The sequence below is a fragment of the Benincasa hispida genome, chromosome 9 (genome assembly GCF_027475165.1).
Source record: "Benincasa hispida cultivar pf3 chromosome 9, pf3_genome.v1.1, whole genome shotgun sequence".
NCBI classification, from domain to species: Eukaryota; Viridiplantae; Streptophyta; class Magnoliopsida; order Cucurbitales; family Cucurbitaceae; genus Benincasa; species Benincasa hispida.
In genome coordinates this window covers 99,188,652-99,205,626 of record NC_143486.1, presented here as the reverse complement: position 1 = coordinate 99,205,626, position 16,975 = coordinate 99,188,652, and the positions used below count along the sequence as shown (strand labels likewise).

At 31.5% G+C, this 16,975-nt stretch overlaps 1 long non-coding RNA gene across 1 annotated transcript; it reads right to left on the bottom strand.

Annotated features, from left to right (window-relative positions):
- Positions 1-429: 429 nt before the first annotated feature.
- Positions 430-6,744, bottom strand: LOC150034260 (uncharacterized). Its single transcript, XR_016531738.1, has 3 exons — positions 6,215-6,744; positions 4,380-6,109; positions 430-4,271 (listed from the first exon to the last, which is right to left on the bottom strand). It is a non-coding gene; the product is annotated as an uncharacterized LOC150034260 (long non-coding RNA).
- Between the last annotated feature and the right edge of the window lie 10,231 nt (positions 6,745-16,975).

Below are 16,975 nucleotides of genomic sequence, written 5' to 3'. Positions count from 1 at the left end.
AATGTGAAAATAATTATTTCTATGACTCACATCACAAATATTGATGTCGTTTTCCATTTCTTTATTTAAATCATCATTATGGATATCCCACTCTTTTTCAAAAGTATGATCACTTCGATCATACTTTCTTATATAGTTGTGTAGTGCCATAGTTGCAATAATTATCTTCACTTGCTTCTGAAAAGGATAATTAGGCATATCTCTTAAGATTCACCATCGCTTCTTCCACACCCCAAAAGTTCGTTCAATGACACTTCAAAGAGAAGAATGTGTGTGGTTGAATATCTCTTGGTATCCCACTGGCTGACCAGAGAAATTGGAATAAATGTGTAACGACTCGACTCCCTAAGACATATACTAGGTCATTACTACATGCATGCATACATTTCAAATCGACACTTTTTCATGATTTGGAAAAAACCAACTAAATACTATGAAACAAATAACTTTATTAAAGTAAATAACTGAAATTCATTTAACAAAGTACCCTTAAAGCCATAAAACAAAACTAGAAAATCTCATAAAAAGTACAAATACCAGAACTCTAAGTTCAAACATGAATACTAAAATTTTAAAACATAAATCCTGAAAACATGAGCGGAAGCATTAACTGGTCTCAATGGCTTTCATGGATTCCATTTGTCATTCGCCGGCGTGCCCTTACCTTTTCCTGAAAAAAAAAAAAACATGAGAAAGAATGAGTATAAAATACACAGTAAGTAACCCCACTACCAGGGTCAGGCTAAGCATTTATGTCCAATAAATGCAATATCAACTGAACATCCTGAGCTGGTGGGACCTAATTTAAAGTGCTAAAGTTGTATATGGACTGTCATCTAAGTGAACAATTTAACCTGCCCTACCGTAGGTGAGATGTACTTATATTGGTTATATCTGGGTTATTGGTTTGGAATTCTCCTATTGGATTTTCCTCAATGGTGGCTGGGGTTTCGTCTCCATGCTCTGATACCAGGATGAAAAACAGAGTAGAGAAAGAAGAAAAGCACACTAAGATTTTACGTGGAAAACCCTAATCAGGGAGAAAAAACCATAGGATAAAGGATTCTTATTAGAAGACTGATACAAGAAATACAACAGACCATCAGCTTAAATAGAAAAAAGGGAAACCCTAGGGTATAAAAAAAAAGACAAAAATGTCCCTAGAGTACAAAACCCTAATTTCAACAATAAATTCATGAATTCATATCATAATATCTCATAACTCATAGCACGCATAACTAAATTCTAGGGGTGTATGTGGGTTTGATTGGGTTGGGGATAAATTTTGGACCAACTTGAAAATTCTGGTTGGCTACCCGAATGACCCGAGTAGGGTACCGAGTAGGGTACCCAACTCAACCCTTAAAATTCGGGTTGGGTTAGGTTGGGTTAGGTTTTCGGGTTGTACAATTTTTTTTTTCTTCCTGTTTTTTTGTTAATTTTAAAAATAGTATAACATCTATTATAAAAACATTGATCCAATATAATTTACTAACATAAAATAGTCCTTAAACATGAAGCAAACTTCAAAACATAAAGTGCAACATAAAATAGTCCTTAAACATGAATCAAACTTCAAAAACAAAAAATACAACATATCGATATCCATGAATCCACACATCCGTATGGTACAAAATTAATACAATACATAATAACAAAGTTCTTAAACATCTAGAATTACGTAATAAGAGTCAACTATGAACCAAACTTCTAATATTCAAAAACATTCCTAACATCCCAAGCATTAAACTTTGTCCTAGAAATCCAAAACATTCTAAGTAAGTAGTTTAAATAAAATAAATCAATAATAAAAGAATAAAAAGATCTATCATCTAGGTATTCAACTTATCCTGAAAATTGTTAACCCATAGAGTTTCATGTTTGTGATGTGATGGAGGACTTGACATTATCTATAAAAACATGATAAAAGTATATAATGTCATATAAAAATATAATTCTCATTTAAATATAAAAGTTAGAGCACCACTTACCATTCTTAATTTTTTTGACAAATATCCATTTCTTTAAGTTGTGGAGGAAGATCCAATAAGGTTGTTTTGCCACGAATCCAATTTTGTGTCCAAATCAAAGCATCCACTATTTTAGGTGACAAGGAACTTCTAAAAGAATAAAAAAAAATCATCTCTCCTATGCTAAATGCTATTCAGAAGCCACAATAGACAGGCAAAAACATCTTGAGCATTTTTTTATAAAACTCGGTATTTAATGCCATTTAGTTTCCACGAAGTCAGAATATCAAAATGATCATTTAGCTCCTCACAAGGGTTAGATAAATATCGATCCACATCATTCCTCAATTCTAAAGTATTTTTTTCTTCTCTTCTTCCCTTGTATCATGATAATACTCTACCACTTGCATCAGTTTCCACCATAGTTCCCGAACTCAATAGTCTTGAACTATCACTTGATTCGACTTGTTCATAAACATAACTTTGGGCACTCAAATCATCATCAAAGCCATCAAATTGTGATTTGTAAAAATTATACAAACACATCAAGCTTCAATCCCATCAACAAAAGCTTTAGCCATAACATCGTCATAAACACTTCCAAAGAAAAAGCCAACACAATCAAATTTATATCAAGGGTCAAGCACCACACCTATAAATACAAGCTTATTCATTTTGTCAATTGAACCCTAATACTTGTCACAATTTGTCTTCATATGTACATCCATATTACGTAAAATAGAGTTATGTTCATTGCTCCAACCAATTAAAAGATCATTAATCCCCCACATCTCATGAAAGAAAGAATTGACAATCACATATAAAGAACCATTTATCTTAGTAGTGACATCATAGAACACCTTCAAAAACATGACAAACACTTCAACATTTTTCCAATCATAATTACTTGGTGGCTCTATTCTCTTCTTTCCATGATCACCTTCTGCAAAATAGTCCTGATAATCCAACTCTTCTTTCCATGATCACCTTCTGTAAAATAGTCCTGATAATCCAACTCTTCTTCCTCTAATATTTGAAAAGCTTTATCAAATTTGAGTACATGCTCAAGCATAAGATATGTAGAATTTCATCTTGTTGCAACATCCAAACAAGTAAGAGCTTTGCATTCTATTTTCTCTTGTTCCACACAAGCTTTAAAATTTGTCAATCTCGTAGGAGATGATCTAACATACCTTATAGCATTATGAACACAAGTAGGAATCATGCATTTCTTTCAATTCACAATCAAGTTAATTATGTGAGCACAACACCTTATGCGTAACTATTCTCCTTCCAAGATTAGGGTTTTCCAAATTCTAAGTCCTTTCTTAATATACGAAATAGCTCTATCGTTTGAACTTGCTTTATCAATAGTTATGGAAAATACTTTATCAATCCCCCATTCCAATAAACAACACGCAATGACCTTTCCAATAGTATCACCCTTGTGGTCAGCAACTTGACAAAAGTTCAAAATTTTTTTATGCAAAATCCATTCTGAATCAATGAAGTGTGTAGTGAGTACCATGTATTTAACATTTTGCAATGAAGTCCTTGTGTCGATTGTAAGACCGACCCTTTGAGAATTGTTAACTAAAAATGCTTTCAACTTCTTTTTTTCCTCAAGATAAAATTGATAGATGTCTCTAGCAATTGTTACTCTTGAAGAAGGGTCAAACTTAGGACAAGACACACTGCAAAAATGTCTAAAACCCTCATTCTCAATAAATTTGAATGGCAACTCATCAACAATTAATATCTTAGGGCTAGGGCTAGGGATAGTGCTAGGGATAGTGCAAGGACTAGGACTAGTTTGATTATGTTGTCCACTACTGCTCTCCATAATCTATAAATGTAGAAAAGCCAAAGTCAAAACAAAACAATCACTCATAAGACATAAAGGGATCAAAACAACCACCAACAATGAAAACATATAAAACAGACAATCAACACAATAGAAAATCAATAAAGCTCAGCAACAAGAGCAAATAGAAGACGCCCAAAAACTAAACTCAACCCCACCATTAGGCATTAAGTAACAAAATATATTTTATATTACTATTATATCTTATGAAGACATTGTATTCTCCCATTACAACTTTCTCTAAATTCCGCTTCGACATCTTTAAGCTTGCACAGTTCAACTGCTATACATAATGTACTTATATCACGATTATATCATATATACACATCGTAATTTCCAGTTTGATCATTTCGTTTTGTTTGAAGCTCAGTAGACAATTTACATTTTTACAAACCTCGAAATCAGTCACTAAAACTTGAAGACTGACTTGTGGAGATCTGAAATTAAACATAAAATGTCAGAGAGAAAGGTAGAAAACATGTATTTTAGATCTGGAATTAAACTTAAGTGATTTAAACTGAGAAGAGAAGGTTTGAATGAAGAACCTCGAAATTGGCCAGAGATAACGGCGATGAACGACGAATGGCTAAGAGAATGATGAACTGAGAAGAGAAGGCTGAGAGACATAGAGATCGACGTCGAGCTTAAAGTTAAAACCCTAAAAAGCTGAAACATAAATAGTTGCATATATATATATATATATTAGTAATTTGGGTTGGGCTAGGTTAACCCGAATTTTTAATAATCTCAACCCGAGACCCAACCCAACCTGAAAAAAAAAAAATAACCCAACCTATAAAAATAATAAAAAATAACCCAATCCAACCAAAATTTTAAACTAACCTAACCCAACCCAACCCCAACCCAAATTAAGGGTTGGGTTAGGTTAGTTTAAAATTTGGGTTGGGTTGGGTTATTTTATTTTTTTTTTCAGGTTGGATTATTTTTTTTCCTGACCCAACCCTTATAATTTGGGTTAGGTAGTTCGAGTTGTTCGGATTGTCAGGTCATATGAACACCCCTAGTAAATTCCTTTAAACAATAAAATATATATATTTTATTAAGGATGTTCAAAAAACCCGATGACTCGAAAAATCGATCAACCCAACCCAACCTGTGCGATTTGAGTTGAGTTATCAACTCATTTGGGTTGGGTTGGGTTCAAATAAATGAAAATTTTATAAGTTGGGTTGGTTCATAGGTTCACCTAATATAACCCAAACCAACCCGAATTTATTATTAACTTTAAAATATATTTTTTTATTACTCATAACACAATTATTTTTACATATATTGATTTTAATTTTATTTAATTCTAATATTTTTCGAATTATTTATTCTTCAACAACTCTCAAAATTAGTTTCTTTGTACTTTAGAAAGAAAATTTTCACTATATAAATTGAAATTGAGTTGTTAATTTTAATTCAATATATAAAAATAATTAAATTAGATTTTTACATATTTACGTTTTGCTTCTTTTTAGAACAAAATTTTAAATAAATGACCTGATTAACCCGAACCAACCCAACTGGTTGGGTTGAGTTGGGTTCATTTTTTAATAAGGGTTATTTGAGTTGAAAAAATTTACAACCCGAACAATTAGGTTGGGTCTAAAAAGTCTTTAAACCTCAACCCAACCTAACCCATGAACACCCCTATCTTTTATGAACTGTTGGGCAAAACCAACAAAAAAAATATTTTAAATATATTTTACCATGCACAAAGGTGACTCTAGTTGTATGTAGTATAACTACTCATAATATAGGCCCATACCCAATTATCCTCTTAATATAACTCATAAAACTAAAAGTTGCACTCATACTTATAACGCACTTCAAACATTTTATCACATGTTCATATATCATTTCTAATTAGTTCATACAATCTCAAAATCAACAAAACTATCCTTTAAATTTATTGTCCGACACGAAAGCGGTTTCAGTAGAAAGATTATTTACCTCAAAATTTAAGTTCAATCAAGCAAATTTATTTTCTTCTTTGCCTAAAATAAATCTTGAATTAAGCCCTCAAGTGTGCACTTAATCTGGAAGTGCTCCTAAGCTTCGAATGCGAAATCTAACCTAAACATAAACCAAATTGGGGGTTTCAAACCCAAATAAAAAAATCCAATCACTAATCAAACCCATGCCTACCAAATGGGTATTCACAAAATAGCAATATCACAAACTAACTTCCCGAACTTTAATAATTTTCACCGAAATTGGTCTCCAACTTGATGGGCAACACATCAAAATCTTCTTCCGAATCTTGCATCTAAAAATCCAAGTATAATGGGTTTATATCAAATTAATCCCAAAACGTAGTGAGCATTAAAAAAAACATTCGAAAACCACCCATATTCAAGATCTAAGACCTTACCCAACACCTAGTGAAATCTAGCGGCGAAAACAAAGGCAAGACCGGCTAAATTCGTGGTTGTTCAAACAGATCCGACGAAGATCTCTTGTGGCAGAGACGGGCGGCACGGGTTGGGCATCAGAGGACAACATTGGAATTGAAGACTGAAGGCGGTGAGCCATAAAGCTTAGATCTGCGGCGTTGGGGCTTGAAGTGGCGACTGATGAAGGACAAACTAAGATCTACGATGACGAGGACGTGACCGACAGTCAGAGTGATATGCGAACGGCACCTGGACGACGACTATTGGTTGGACGAAAGTAAGAGGCGGCGCGCGGCTTTGAGCTCCAGCGACGGCGTGACTCGGCTCGTTGGAACGAAGAAGATGAATCTGGTACACGCAGCGTAAGGCTGGTTGAAGATCAGTGACGGTGACGACTTTCCTTCAGCTAAGAAAGAAAACGCACGAGTGGGGACGTCTTATGCGTAAGGAGGGAGAGAGAGGAAGAGAATTAATTTCTTTTTTTCTTTTCTTTTCTTTTTCTTTTCGCACCTAAGCCTTGCACAAATATATATATTTATCTCCTTTTTCCCTCTCAAATTTCAAATCCCAATTCTTTTCCTTTATACATGTAATATTTCCTTTTAAAATTTCAAATCTAATTTAAATTTCTTTAGGAATCCCGATCTCCAAATCCCTTAAAATTTTTAATACTTAACCAAATAAAATAATCAAATTTACTTCTCCTAATTATAAATAAATTTTAAATTTTAAATTTTAATTTAATTTCTCAAATTAAATTAAAATTGAAGTCAATTCCAAATTCTCCTTAATTTATAACTTAAATTCCAAAATTTCTTCGCTTACGTAAAAAATTAAATTGAATTATCTTTTTACAATAATTCATTTAATATCTAAAATTCAAAATAAATCTTAAAAATATTACAACATAACTTAATTTTAAATTACTAAAAAAAATTGGTATGTCATATTCTTCTCTCCTCAGGAAGCTTTCGTTCTCGAAAGTATATTCCTAAAACCTAGTTACTGGGCTCTCATCTCGTTCCTTGGATTTCTAAAATGATTCGTCATCTCATTTGTAGAAGTACTTCAAACTTTCACGGTATGTAAAAATCTATACGTTTTCTAGACATAAATAACATCTCCAAATCTCCAAAGTAAACGCCAATTCCAAGTCATAAGTTAAATGGTTTAGCATATCCCTAACAACCATGTGACTTCAGTGCATTCATCATTAATCATGTTGATCAAATAGGCTCCATGTGCCTTGATTGACACTCTTTCTTGTTCTTATATTTGATACTATTTTGGCCAACTTCAGTTTTGATCCTTTCACATGTAGAACTTGTCTTCGCAAGAGAGTTAAGCCACTCTCCATATGAAAACAATCTATACTAATGTAGTTCTCAACCATCTAATCTATGACTAAATAATATTAAACTTTACATGTCTAAACCTACCAAGGTTACAGCTAGCATTCATTATCCCAACAAACCCTAATATGCCCTCTTCCTTTCACGTACCAGAATAATAATTTTATATAGGAAAAATGAGCAAACATGGCATTTCATACTAACTTAGCATACTTTACGAACCGAAGACACAAATGAATACACGGAAATATGATCACAAATAGCACTATAGTATATAGACCTAGAACGAAAAGTGTATCTTTCTCCATAGGATCAGACCTCTTAGTCTCATGTCGAGTCATAGTACTCGTTCTCATTGTTCGTGCCTCTCAACAACCCCTTGATTTTCCCTTAAGGGCTGATCTTTGCCACCTTCGATATTCCTTTCAAGCCATCTATCAAACATATGCCTATCCTGGCCACATCAGTAGCAATTTCCTTTACCGGCCAAACAACGCCCTCAATTATGCCTCCCATAAGAACTACATACTGGTCTATCAAAACTTTGGCACTTCTGCTGAGAGTTGTCACCCACCCAATCTGATTTCCTTTTCTGACCCAAGGATCCTATTCCCAACGACTTCTTGTACTCATCCCCCTCTTGGGAATTAGCAACAATCCTCATAGTTGCTTGTAGTGTCGTGGCATAGGTTTTGAGGTCAAGAGTATGAACCATACCTCGTAGTCTGCTTCTCAAGCCCTGAACAAACCTTTTCGTCTTTACCGCCTCTATGGCTACCAACTCGGGGGCAAAATGGGACAACTTGTCAATTTCTTGCTCATACTCTTTCACTAACATAACCCCTTACTTCAAATTCAGGAACTCAACCTGTTTGTTACCTAGTGTTAGCAGAAAATACTTTTCATAAAAATGTTATTTAAAATTCAATTTAACCTCCAAAATTCAAAATAAATCTTAAATATGACAAAATAACTTAATTTAAATTACATGAAAAATTTGAGATGACACAAAATGACTCAATCAATGATGAACGTTGCAAGATAAGAGTTGAAAGAAATTAGATATACACAATCAGATGATACATAAATAAAATGGATTCTAAAGAAAGATTGGTTAGTCAAATGAGATTATACAGTTGAAGATTTTTTTATTCCCATTGATTTGGGAAAGAACTTTGATATCATTAAGAAAATCATAATAAAATATATTAGTTAATAAATACATGCAAATGCAGTACAACAAGAAGCATTTAGATGGAAAATCGGAGAACTCATTTGAGATAATTAAAAAAAAGTACTACAACTATTAATTCACTTTTTTTATGGATTTTTCATTTTTGTCAAACATAATTTCAAAACAACATTATTCTTCTAATTCATCCAATTTGAGATAATTCTAAAAAATATACAACTATACTTAATATAAAAATTGTAAAATTATACAGGAAGATAAATTGCTCAAAAAACATTTGGATGGAAAATAGGAGAAGTGTCACACCCTTCCCCTGATTACCCTCTTAATCCAAAAAAAGATGTGAGGACAACAATTGCAAACCTTTTTGTGACAAATACTATCCTACACTACTCTGTAACCTGTATTCTTAGCACCTGGCAACCAGATAAACATTTCAATACTATGATTGTTTCAAACATCATCCATAACAACTTGTTAACACAGGTTCCATTGATCTAAAAGTTCACATTACAATTAAAAGAGAAACATACATTAGTAAAATTACAACCCACATCTCATAGTTTCTACCCAAATTCCCAAGATATGTACAGACAAAATCATAACAAAACAGACATGGTGAACCACTTAGGTACTACTCTCTAAAGAAATCGTGGGTGGTGACTGACTGATAGATTTACTCAACTTCGGGACGTCAACTGCTACCTAGGGAAAGAAAACTTATAAACGAGTAAGTTTAACATAATCATACTAATCATTGAAATATTTATCAAATCATAATCTAGGTTTTGAAATTAAAGCTGAAATCATAAAATAATCGCGTAAAAAACCCTGAAATAAACATTATCAACATCTTTTCCAGAAAACATCGCTATTCCACTGCCCAAACATGTGGGAGAGTCCTTTTGCTCAATCTCTAATAATCTTAGTTGAGAGAGAGATCCCTTTTGCTCAATCTCATCAACGTCAATAATATAGTCATACGTGCACGAACTGAACTAGGTCCTGATCACTTTACCATACTTTCGGTGTCAATGATCCCTAGTATAATTGAAATTTGGGTACCTTACCATACCTTCGGTACCAACATTGGAGTAGGATTCATACAAGGCACAAAACATTAATGTACATGGCAGAATATACATTCATTTAAAACATTCCTTATGGTTTCATATCAACGCATGACGCCTTGTAAAACATTATACATGTTATAAGATTCTTTGATAAAACTGTACCATGCTATAAAATATAGCATAGGCTTACTAAAAATTACATGTTAAATTCATAAATAACTTTCTCATTTGAAACATGAATCATGCGATCAACATTCATTTAAAGCATGTGTCCATTAAAACATATTATGAAAACTTCATGTAAACTTCCTATGAAATAAAACATTAATAAAAACTATCTTTGGGAAATATTTATTAAAACTTGTCACTCACTATCTTAAGCTATTTATCCAAAGGGTTTGTAAGTTTGTCCTACTTGCATCTGCCCTGTAATAAGAAGATGTCCCTTGGTTAGTTACATTAGCTCCCTTTCGAGCTTAACATAATACTTAACTTAACATTATCGCATATCTTCATTGCATCATTACTGAGTTTATTGCATCCCTTAAACTTAGCCACCTTACCTCTTTCCTGACTAGAGACTATCTACTCTCACTATGGGTGTTCTATGGTCGCAAAGACACACCCTTCTGTACCTATGCATCAAACAACCCCTGTGTGCCTTACTTCACGCCTATGTGCATCATCGCACACCTTGATAAGCCAACTGCTTGTTTACTCTTCGTATACAATTGCCTACCTATTCATCCATAATATTAATTCAGATTTCAACTTTTAAAACTTCATAATTCTATTTCCAACCATGTATTAACTAAATCTCCTTTTAATAAAAATTGTTCAAAAATTCTTAGCTCTCTCAACTTAGAATTTGAGTATCAAATCCTTTCAATTCAGTTGGAAAAACTTCTCAAGTCTCCTTAAACTTGCTCAAAATTTCTTAAGCACCTTCAATGTCTTAACAAACACTCACACTTCTATTGGGTGTAAGGAAATTTGGTAAAACAATCTCCTTCTTTGCTAAGCCTATTTATACTTAGGTTTTGCATGGTAAATTTGTTTAATTAAGTGTCACTTATCTATTAATCTTTAGTTAACTCTCTCTAAAAAAGGTTGCCACTTAGCCCACTAACAAGTTATTAAGGTTGAAATCCTCAACTTATCTTCACCTGATGAGGCCTGCGGTCACTTAGGCTCCTTCATTACTTTATCGCGTAACCGGGCCATCGTCGTATTATCTCACCTTGGACATCCTTAGTAAACCTTGTGTGAATAACCAGCCTTTATCCATTTTCATAACCTACTTCGTATTTGACTATTATTTTCACTGTATGATAATAAGAAACTAATTGCATACCACTTTGTCTCGCTTTAGCTAACATCTTACTCAGCCCTTAACTTAACTTCCTTCATGACCTTCTCAAAATCCCACGACCACTCTTAGACATAGTTCCTTTTCTTCCTTGAACACTTAGCCATCACTCTTAAACATAGTTGCTTTTCTTCCTTAAACACTTGGCTGTATATCATTTGGAAGACTTGGTTGTATGAACTGGCATGATTTCATCGCATGGCATCTCTGTTTTTCCTCTAAGTGTTAACTCTTCCTTACTCACCCGAGAGTTTAATCCTTCCATATTTAGAAAATTTTATTGCCTTCTAGAGTACCCGAGAGTCATACTTTTAACACTTAGAAATTTTCTTCTCCTTTGATAACGCCTACATATTCATCATATTTTCACAACATTATAAGCATGCTATCATCATGAACACTTAGAATATTTTCTTATTTAAACCTTATATACATACATGCTAGGCCTTCTTACATTTGACTAATACAAACACCTTAGATATATGCTTACAAAAGCTTAAACACACAATTAGGAGAGCTTAAACATTATTGGCTAGTAAAAAAAGTTTAGGAGTTTACAAAAAGGAAAAAGAAAATGACAATTGAGGAAAGAAAAAAAAGAATGATGATTGAACAAAAAAAAAAAATAAAAGCTGAATTAATTGTGATTGATCTTGAATTTGTTTCTTCTTGTAATTATGATGTTCTAATAGTGGTGTAGAAGTAAGTCAATAAAAAAAGAAGAAGGGATTGATTTTAAAAAAAAAAAAAGTGAGTGAAATCGATAGATTAAAAAAATATTATGGAAAAAAAAATATTTATCATTAAAAAGGTGTCTGATTTATAGGGAGTCTAAAAGTGAAAGCTAGTCTTTAGCAAATCTTGAAAATCGGAAGATTTAAAAAGTGATTTTCTATAATGTTTTTAAAAAATCTAAATTACCAAATGCTTAAAACAGTTAAAAAAAATTTGAAATGGCTTTTTGAGGCAGCTAACGCAATGCCAAGTGCAACCTAAAAGTGTTGGTTTAAATCTTGTTAACTCGTTAGCTCGTTCGTTGGCCATCCAAGTCTATATGGCAATCTCTGTTAAGACTAAAGCTCCCCTAACGCTAAAATCTGTTGTTGGAGAATTATTCATGTCATTTTGCCTACCAAATCTAATCTTGTAAAAAAAAATAGTCCATTTTGATTTTGTGTGTGTTTTGCAACGACACATAGTAACCATAACACATATTTTGTGGAAGTGTCTAGTTTCTAAGGAGATCTATCCTAGGTTTATCTCAACTAATGTTGATGTTCTTTGGAATGAGAGGTCTCAATGGAGCTACTTAAGACTGCTGGCATCAGATTTTTTTATCGTGGTTCTCCCATGGATCTGGATAAGGTTGTGATCATTGTGTGGTATATTTAGGAAGCTAGAAACAAGTTGGTGTTTAGAGGCAACATGCTAACGTTGAGTCTATAAGTAATTCAACTGCCAAACATATTTTTGAGTTTTGTCATGATGGTGCGAGGAACAATGCTAAAGGTAATTAGGGGACGACTTTTCCAGTCCATATCCCATCATTGATAGGATGACATCCTCTGATAGCTTCTTTTTAGAAGTTGAACATAGATGCTACTTGGAGTCTGATCTTAAATGTAAGTGGCCTATGTTGGATGCTTCGAGACCACTTAGGGCGTGTTTGTTTGGTTAACTTAAAGTTTGACCCTAGTTTCAAGGATGGGAAACTTCTTGAAGCAATAGCGATATACCATGGTCTTGAGAGTATTTCTTCAATCCATGTCTCGAATGTATTTATTGAGTTTGATTGCTTGGAGGTAATTAATACTTGGAGGTAATCAACTTCTAAAAGATGTTGATGTCTATATTTTCGAAGTCTCTCTCTCTCTCTCTCTTTTTTTTTTTTTTATTGCGGAGGCCTAAGGAACGAGACAATAAGTTAGGGGTTGTCACTTTCTCTCATGTTCGTCATAGTCAAAATGCTCTTATACACTGTGCTAAAGCTTTGAAGTGGGTCGGGTCGGGAGGTCTTCAATCTTGCATACTCCTTATCTTGCATGATTTACACTACTTATGTCTATTGATATTATTGTAATTGTTTGGGCTTTTACCCTTATCTTTGGCACTTGTAAAACAATAACAAATATGTCTCATTTGTACACTAATAAGAATAAATATTAATTTATACTTCTAAACTTTGTGCCTTATATTAATAAAAATTATTAGTTAATAATTGTATCAATTTAAACTTTGAATTTTTATAAGTGTATCAATTTAGATTTTTCTTCAAATTTCGTTTGAAAAATACACTATAAGACTTATAATTATTTCAATTAAACTCATAATTCCACTAATTTAGACTCATTTATTAAGCTTACTTCCGAAAATTTTCATCAGTTCTTATATGTGTGAAGATTCCTTCAAATATTGGATTAACAAAATAGATTATTAAACTTGATGCATGAACGATTTTCACATAAAATTCTAACTGAGAGTCTAATTTGTTTCTTTTGTTTATAAAAATTCAGTGGTTTAATTGATAAAATCACAAATCTTGTGTGATATTTATCCAAGCGGAGCATTGTTGTGAAGGATATAAATTGATACACTTATAAAAGTTTAGCATTTAACTTGGTATAATTATCAGTTCAAGAATGTAATTAGTACAATGCCTGGAGTTTAGGGGTATAAATTATTATCTTCTATTTATGATTATTTATTTATAAATTTTATAAATTCTTGAGATTTTATTTTGTATGGACCCAACCTCGATTGGACTTCTACCAAAGGCCCAAAACTAAAGATATTGGGCCTGAATTTGCTGCTCCAAAAGCCGAAAACACTTCGTGTTACATTTGGGCTTATAAGGGAAATGGTGAAAAAAGGAATTAGTTCGGAGGAAATAGCAAAATCAAATGATGCTTTTTGATTTTTGTCAAAAAATAGGAATAATAAGATTTTTGGCAGAAGCGTATCCCACAGTTGACATATATTTTTTTAATCCCCAAATTACCCCTAATATGGTCGATTAACAGTTTTGTTGAGTATTGTATAATTGTTATACCGTGTATAAATTATCAATGAAATACAGTGTAAATGCAATCGCATGTTATGAGACCGTGTATCAATTCTCAATAGAAATATAAATGGGATCGTCAATTATGATAGTTTAATCTAACGAATTCAAGAGATAAAGATGTTTGATTTTTCTCTCATTTTATAAGTAGCAGTTTCATATCTGCTTTGATTTGATTTAACCACTTTTTGAAAATATTTAAAATTAATCAATCTTTAATATCATTTTGATTTTAATTTATAATATATTTTTAGATTTTACATTATTTTGTTTTTTTTTTATTATTATTTTAAATTTGGATTACAATTTTTTATCTGATTAGGATTTTACTTAATATTTTATACATATTATCATCTATCAAATTGTAAATTTTATCATTTTTTGTATCTTTTTAATTACTTTTTATTCATTATCATCTTATTATATTATTATACCATTAGTTTGTATTTTTTACAAACAAATAAGTATTCACTTTTGCAATCTTACTGTTTTTGCTATGTCTCTACAACGAGTTAAGTTTTTTTCATAGATTTTGCGGTTGATGAAATTATAAATACAGTGTAATTGTTGAAACTTAAATGAAAATAAAATAATGAATACAGTTCCTTCCTGGTTTTTCTCCCCGAATTATACTTGAATTTATATTTTATTATCAAATTAGATTTTATCTAGCTATTTATCTAATTAATCACAATAAACAAAAACTTCCTAATTTTTCTCTCCAATTTATATTTGAATTTATCTTTTATTATCAAATTTGATTTTATTTAACTTTTTATTTGTTTAAATATTTGTTACAAATTCAGTTGTATCTATATATTTTTTTCATTATTTTATACATATTATTATCAGATTAATTTTATCTTTTTTTTTTTTCCATATTTTCGATGTTTTCAATTTTTCATATAGAAACCCGTAAAAATGGCTTGTTGCACTTAAAAATAATATATAAGTGAGGATTAAACTTTAAATATTTGAAACATGTGTATATATAAATATATATTTTTTGTTCAAGCTATTATTAATATTATTATTATTATCATCATCATTATCATCACCATCATCATCATCATCATCATCATCATCATTATTATTATTAAAATAAGATAACAAAAACTTTAAATCTCACTTTCTTCATCTTCTTCACTTAGCTGCCCCCCAAAATCTCTTTTCCTCCTTCTCAATCTCATGTCTACAATCGTTGGTTCAACAACCTTTTCTTAAATTCCATCATCTTGGCTAGCTTTTGACAACCATCCTCGCTAGGTCGTCGATCATTTTCGCTCACACACATATTTTCTACTTTTGTTTCTACTTTGAATATCGTTTTCAATAATGACATTATGGAATTGATAGTGTTTAATGTTGATTTTCAAGATCCTATGAGTAGAATGGTCACATGGAATGAAGACAATGAAACTCTCCACAACTGGTTTAGTGTCAAACGCAATTATATTTCCAATAGTCATATCATTCTAAAGTTGCAATTTATTCAAATACTCGCTTGTCAACAATAACTTTACTGACACAATCAACTTTGCTCTTTCTCACCTTGGAGAGAGCCCATCATTGTAGACATCCATGAGTTTCCAATGACCCCCACTGTCTAGTCGTCATCTTCCCTTGCATACATGTGTTCTATAGCTAGAAGCGTTAATGACTATATTGAATGATTTTTAATTTTTACTTTTGGAATGTTTAGATACCTTATATTTGTGGTTATAGAATATTTAGGTAGAGTGTATTTGTGGTATTCGAGTTGTTTTTGAAACAATGTATCTCTACATTCTCGTTTGTACTTAATTTTGTTGTTTTAGGGTAGTTTTGTCATTTACTAATTAATATTTTTATTATATAAATTCATTTTGCTATTTTTATAGTTTTGAAATCTTTTTACTATTTTTCTAAATGAAACTTTAAAATTTGTTTTTCTCTTGTTAGCTCTTAGTTCAATAATTACAAGATAAAAAATGGGATCATACTATTGATCTTTAAAAATGGTATTTAATCTCTAATCTACTTAATTATGCATGAATTGAAACAATAACTTGAGAAATTATAGCAATGTGGCAAAAATGTGAAAAACCAAACTGTTTCGTTGGCTTGGTTTGAATTGAAAAAATCAATAAAAACTTAATCGAATCGAGAGTATATTTATGTTCTTAAAACTAAACTCTAATATTAGGTATCTTTTAGTATGTCAATTATTATGATGCATATTTATTTGTTGTTTAGAGAAAAAAACAATATTATGGAGCACATATGCTTGTTATTTAAAAAAAGTGTCAAGAAAAAAGAAACAAAAATGTCCCATACAATCCTAAGGGAAAGAAAAGGCCCAATTTTAATTTGAAAATAAGCAAAAATGACTAAGTAAAAATAAAAATAAAATATTGGAAGGGAAAAAAAATCAAAAATTCGATAACAAACTGTTGATAAACAAAATAAAATAAAAACTAATCCATTAATTTTGTTCTTTTATTGGACATCGGTTTGGATGATTTTTTTATAAAACCGAGTGGTTTGTACTATAAGAAATAATAGATACGAAAGCTAACGAAAAAAGTTATAACATATCTTTTATGACTTTTTTTGAAAGTCTTGATTTAAAAGTTTGAGAATTTTTATAGTTTTTTTTTGTAGAGATATAATGAATACTAGAATAAGATATGAAGGTATAACTTATATATGT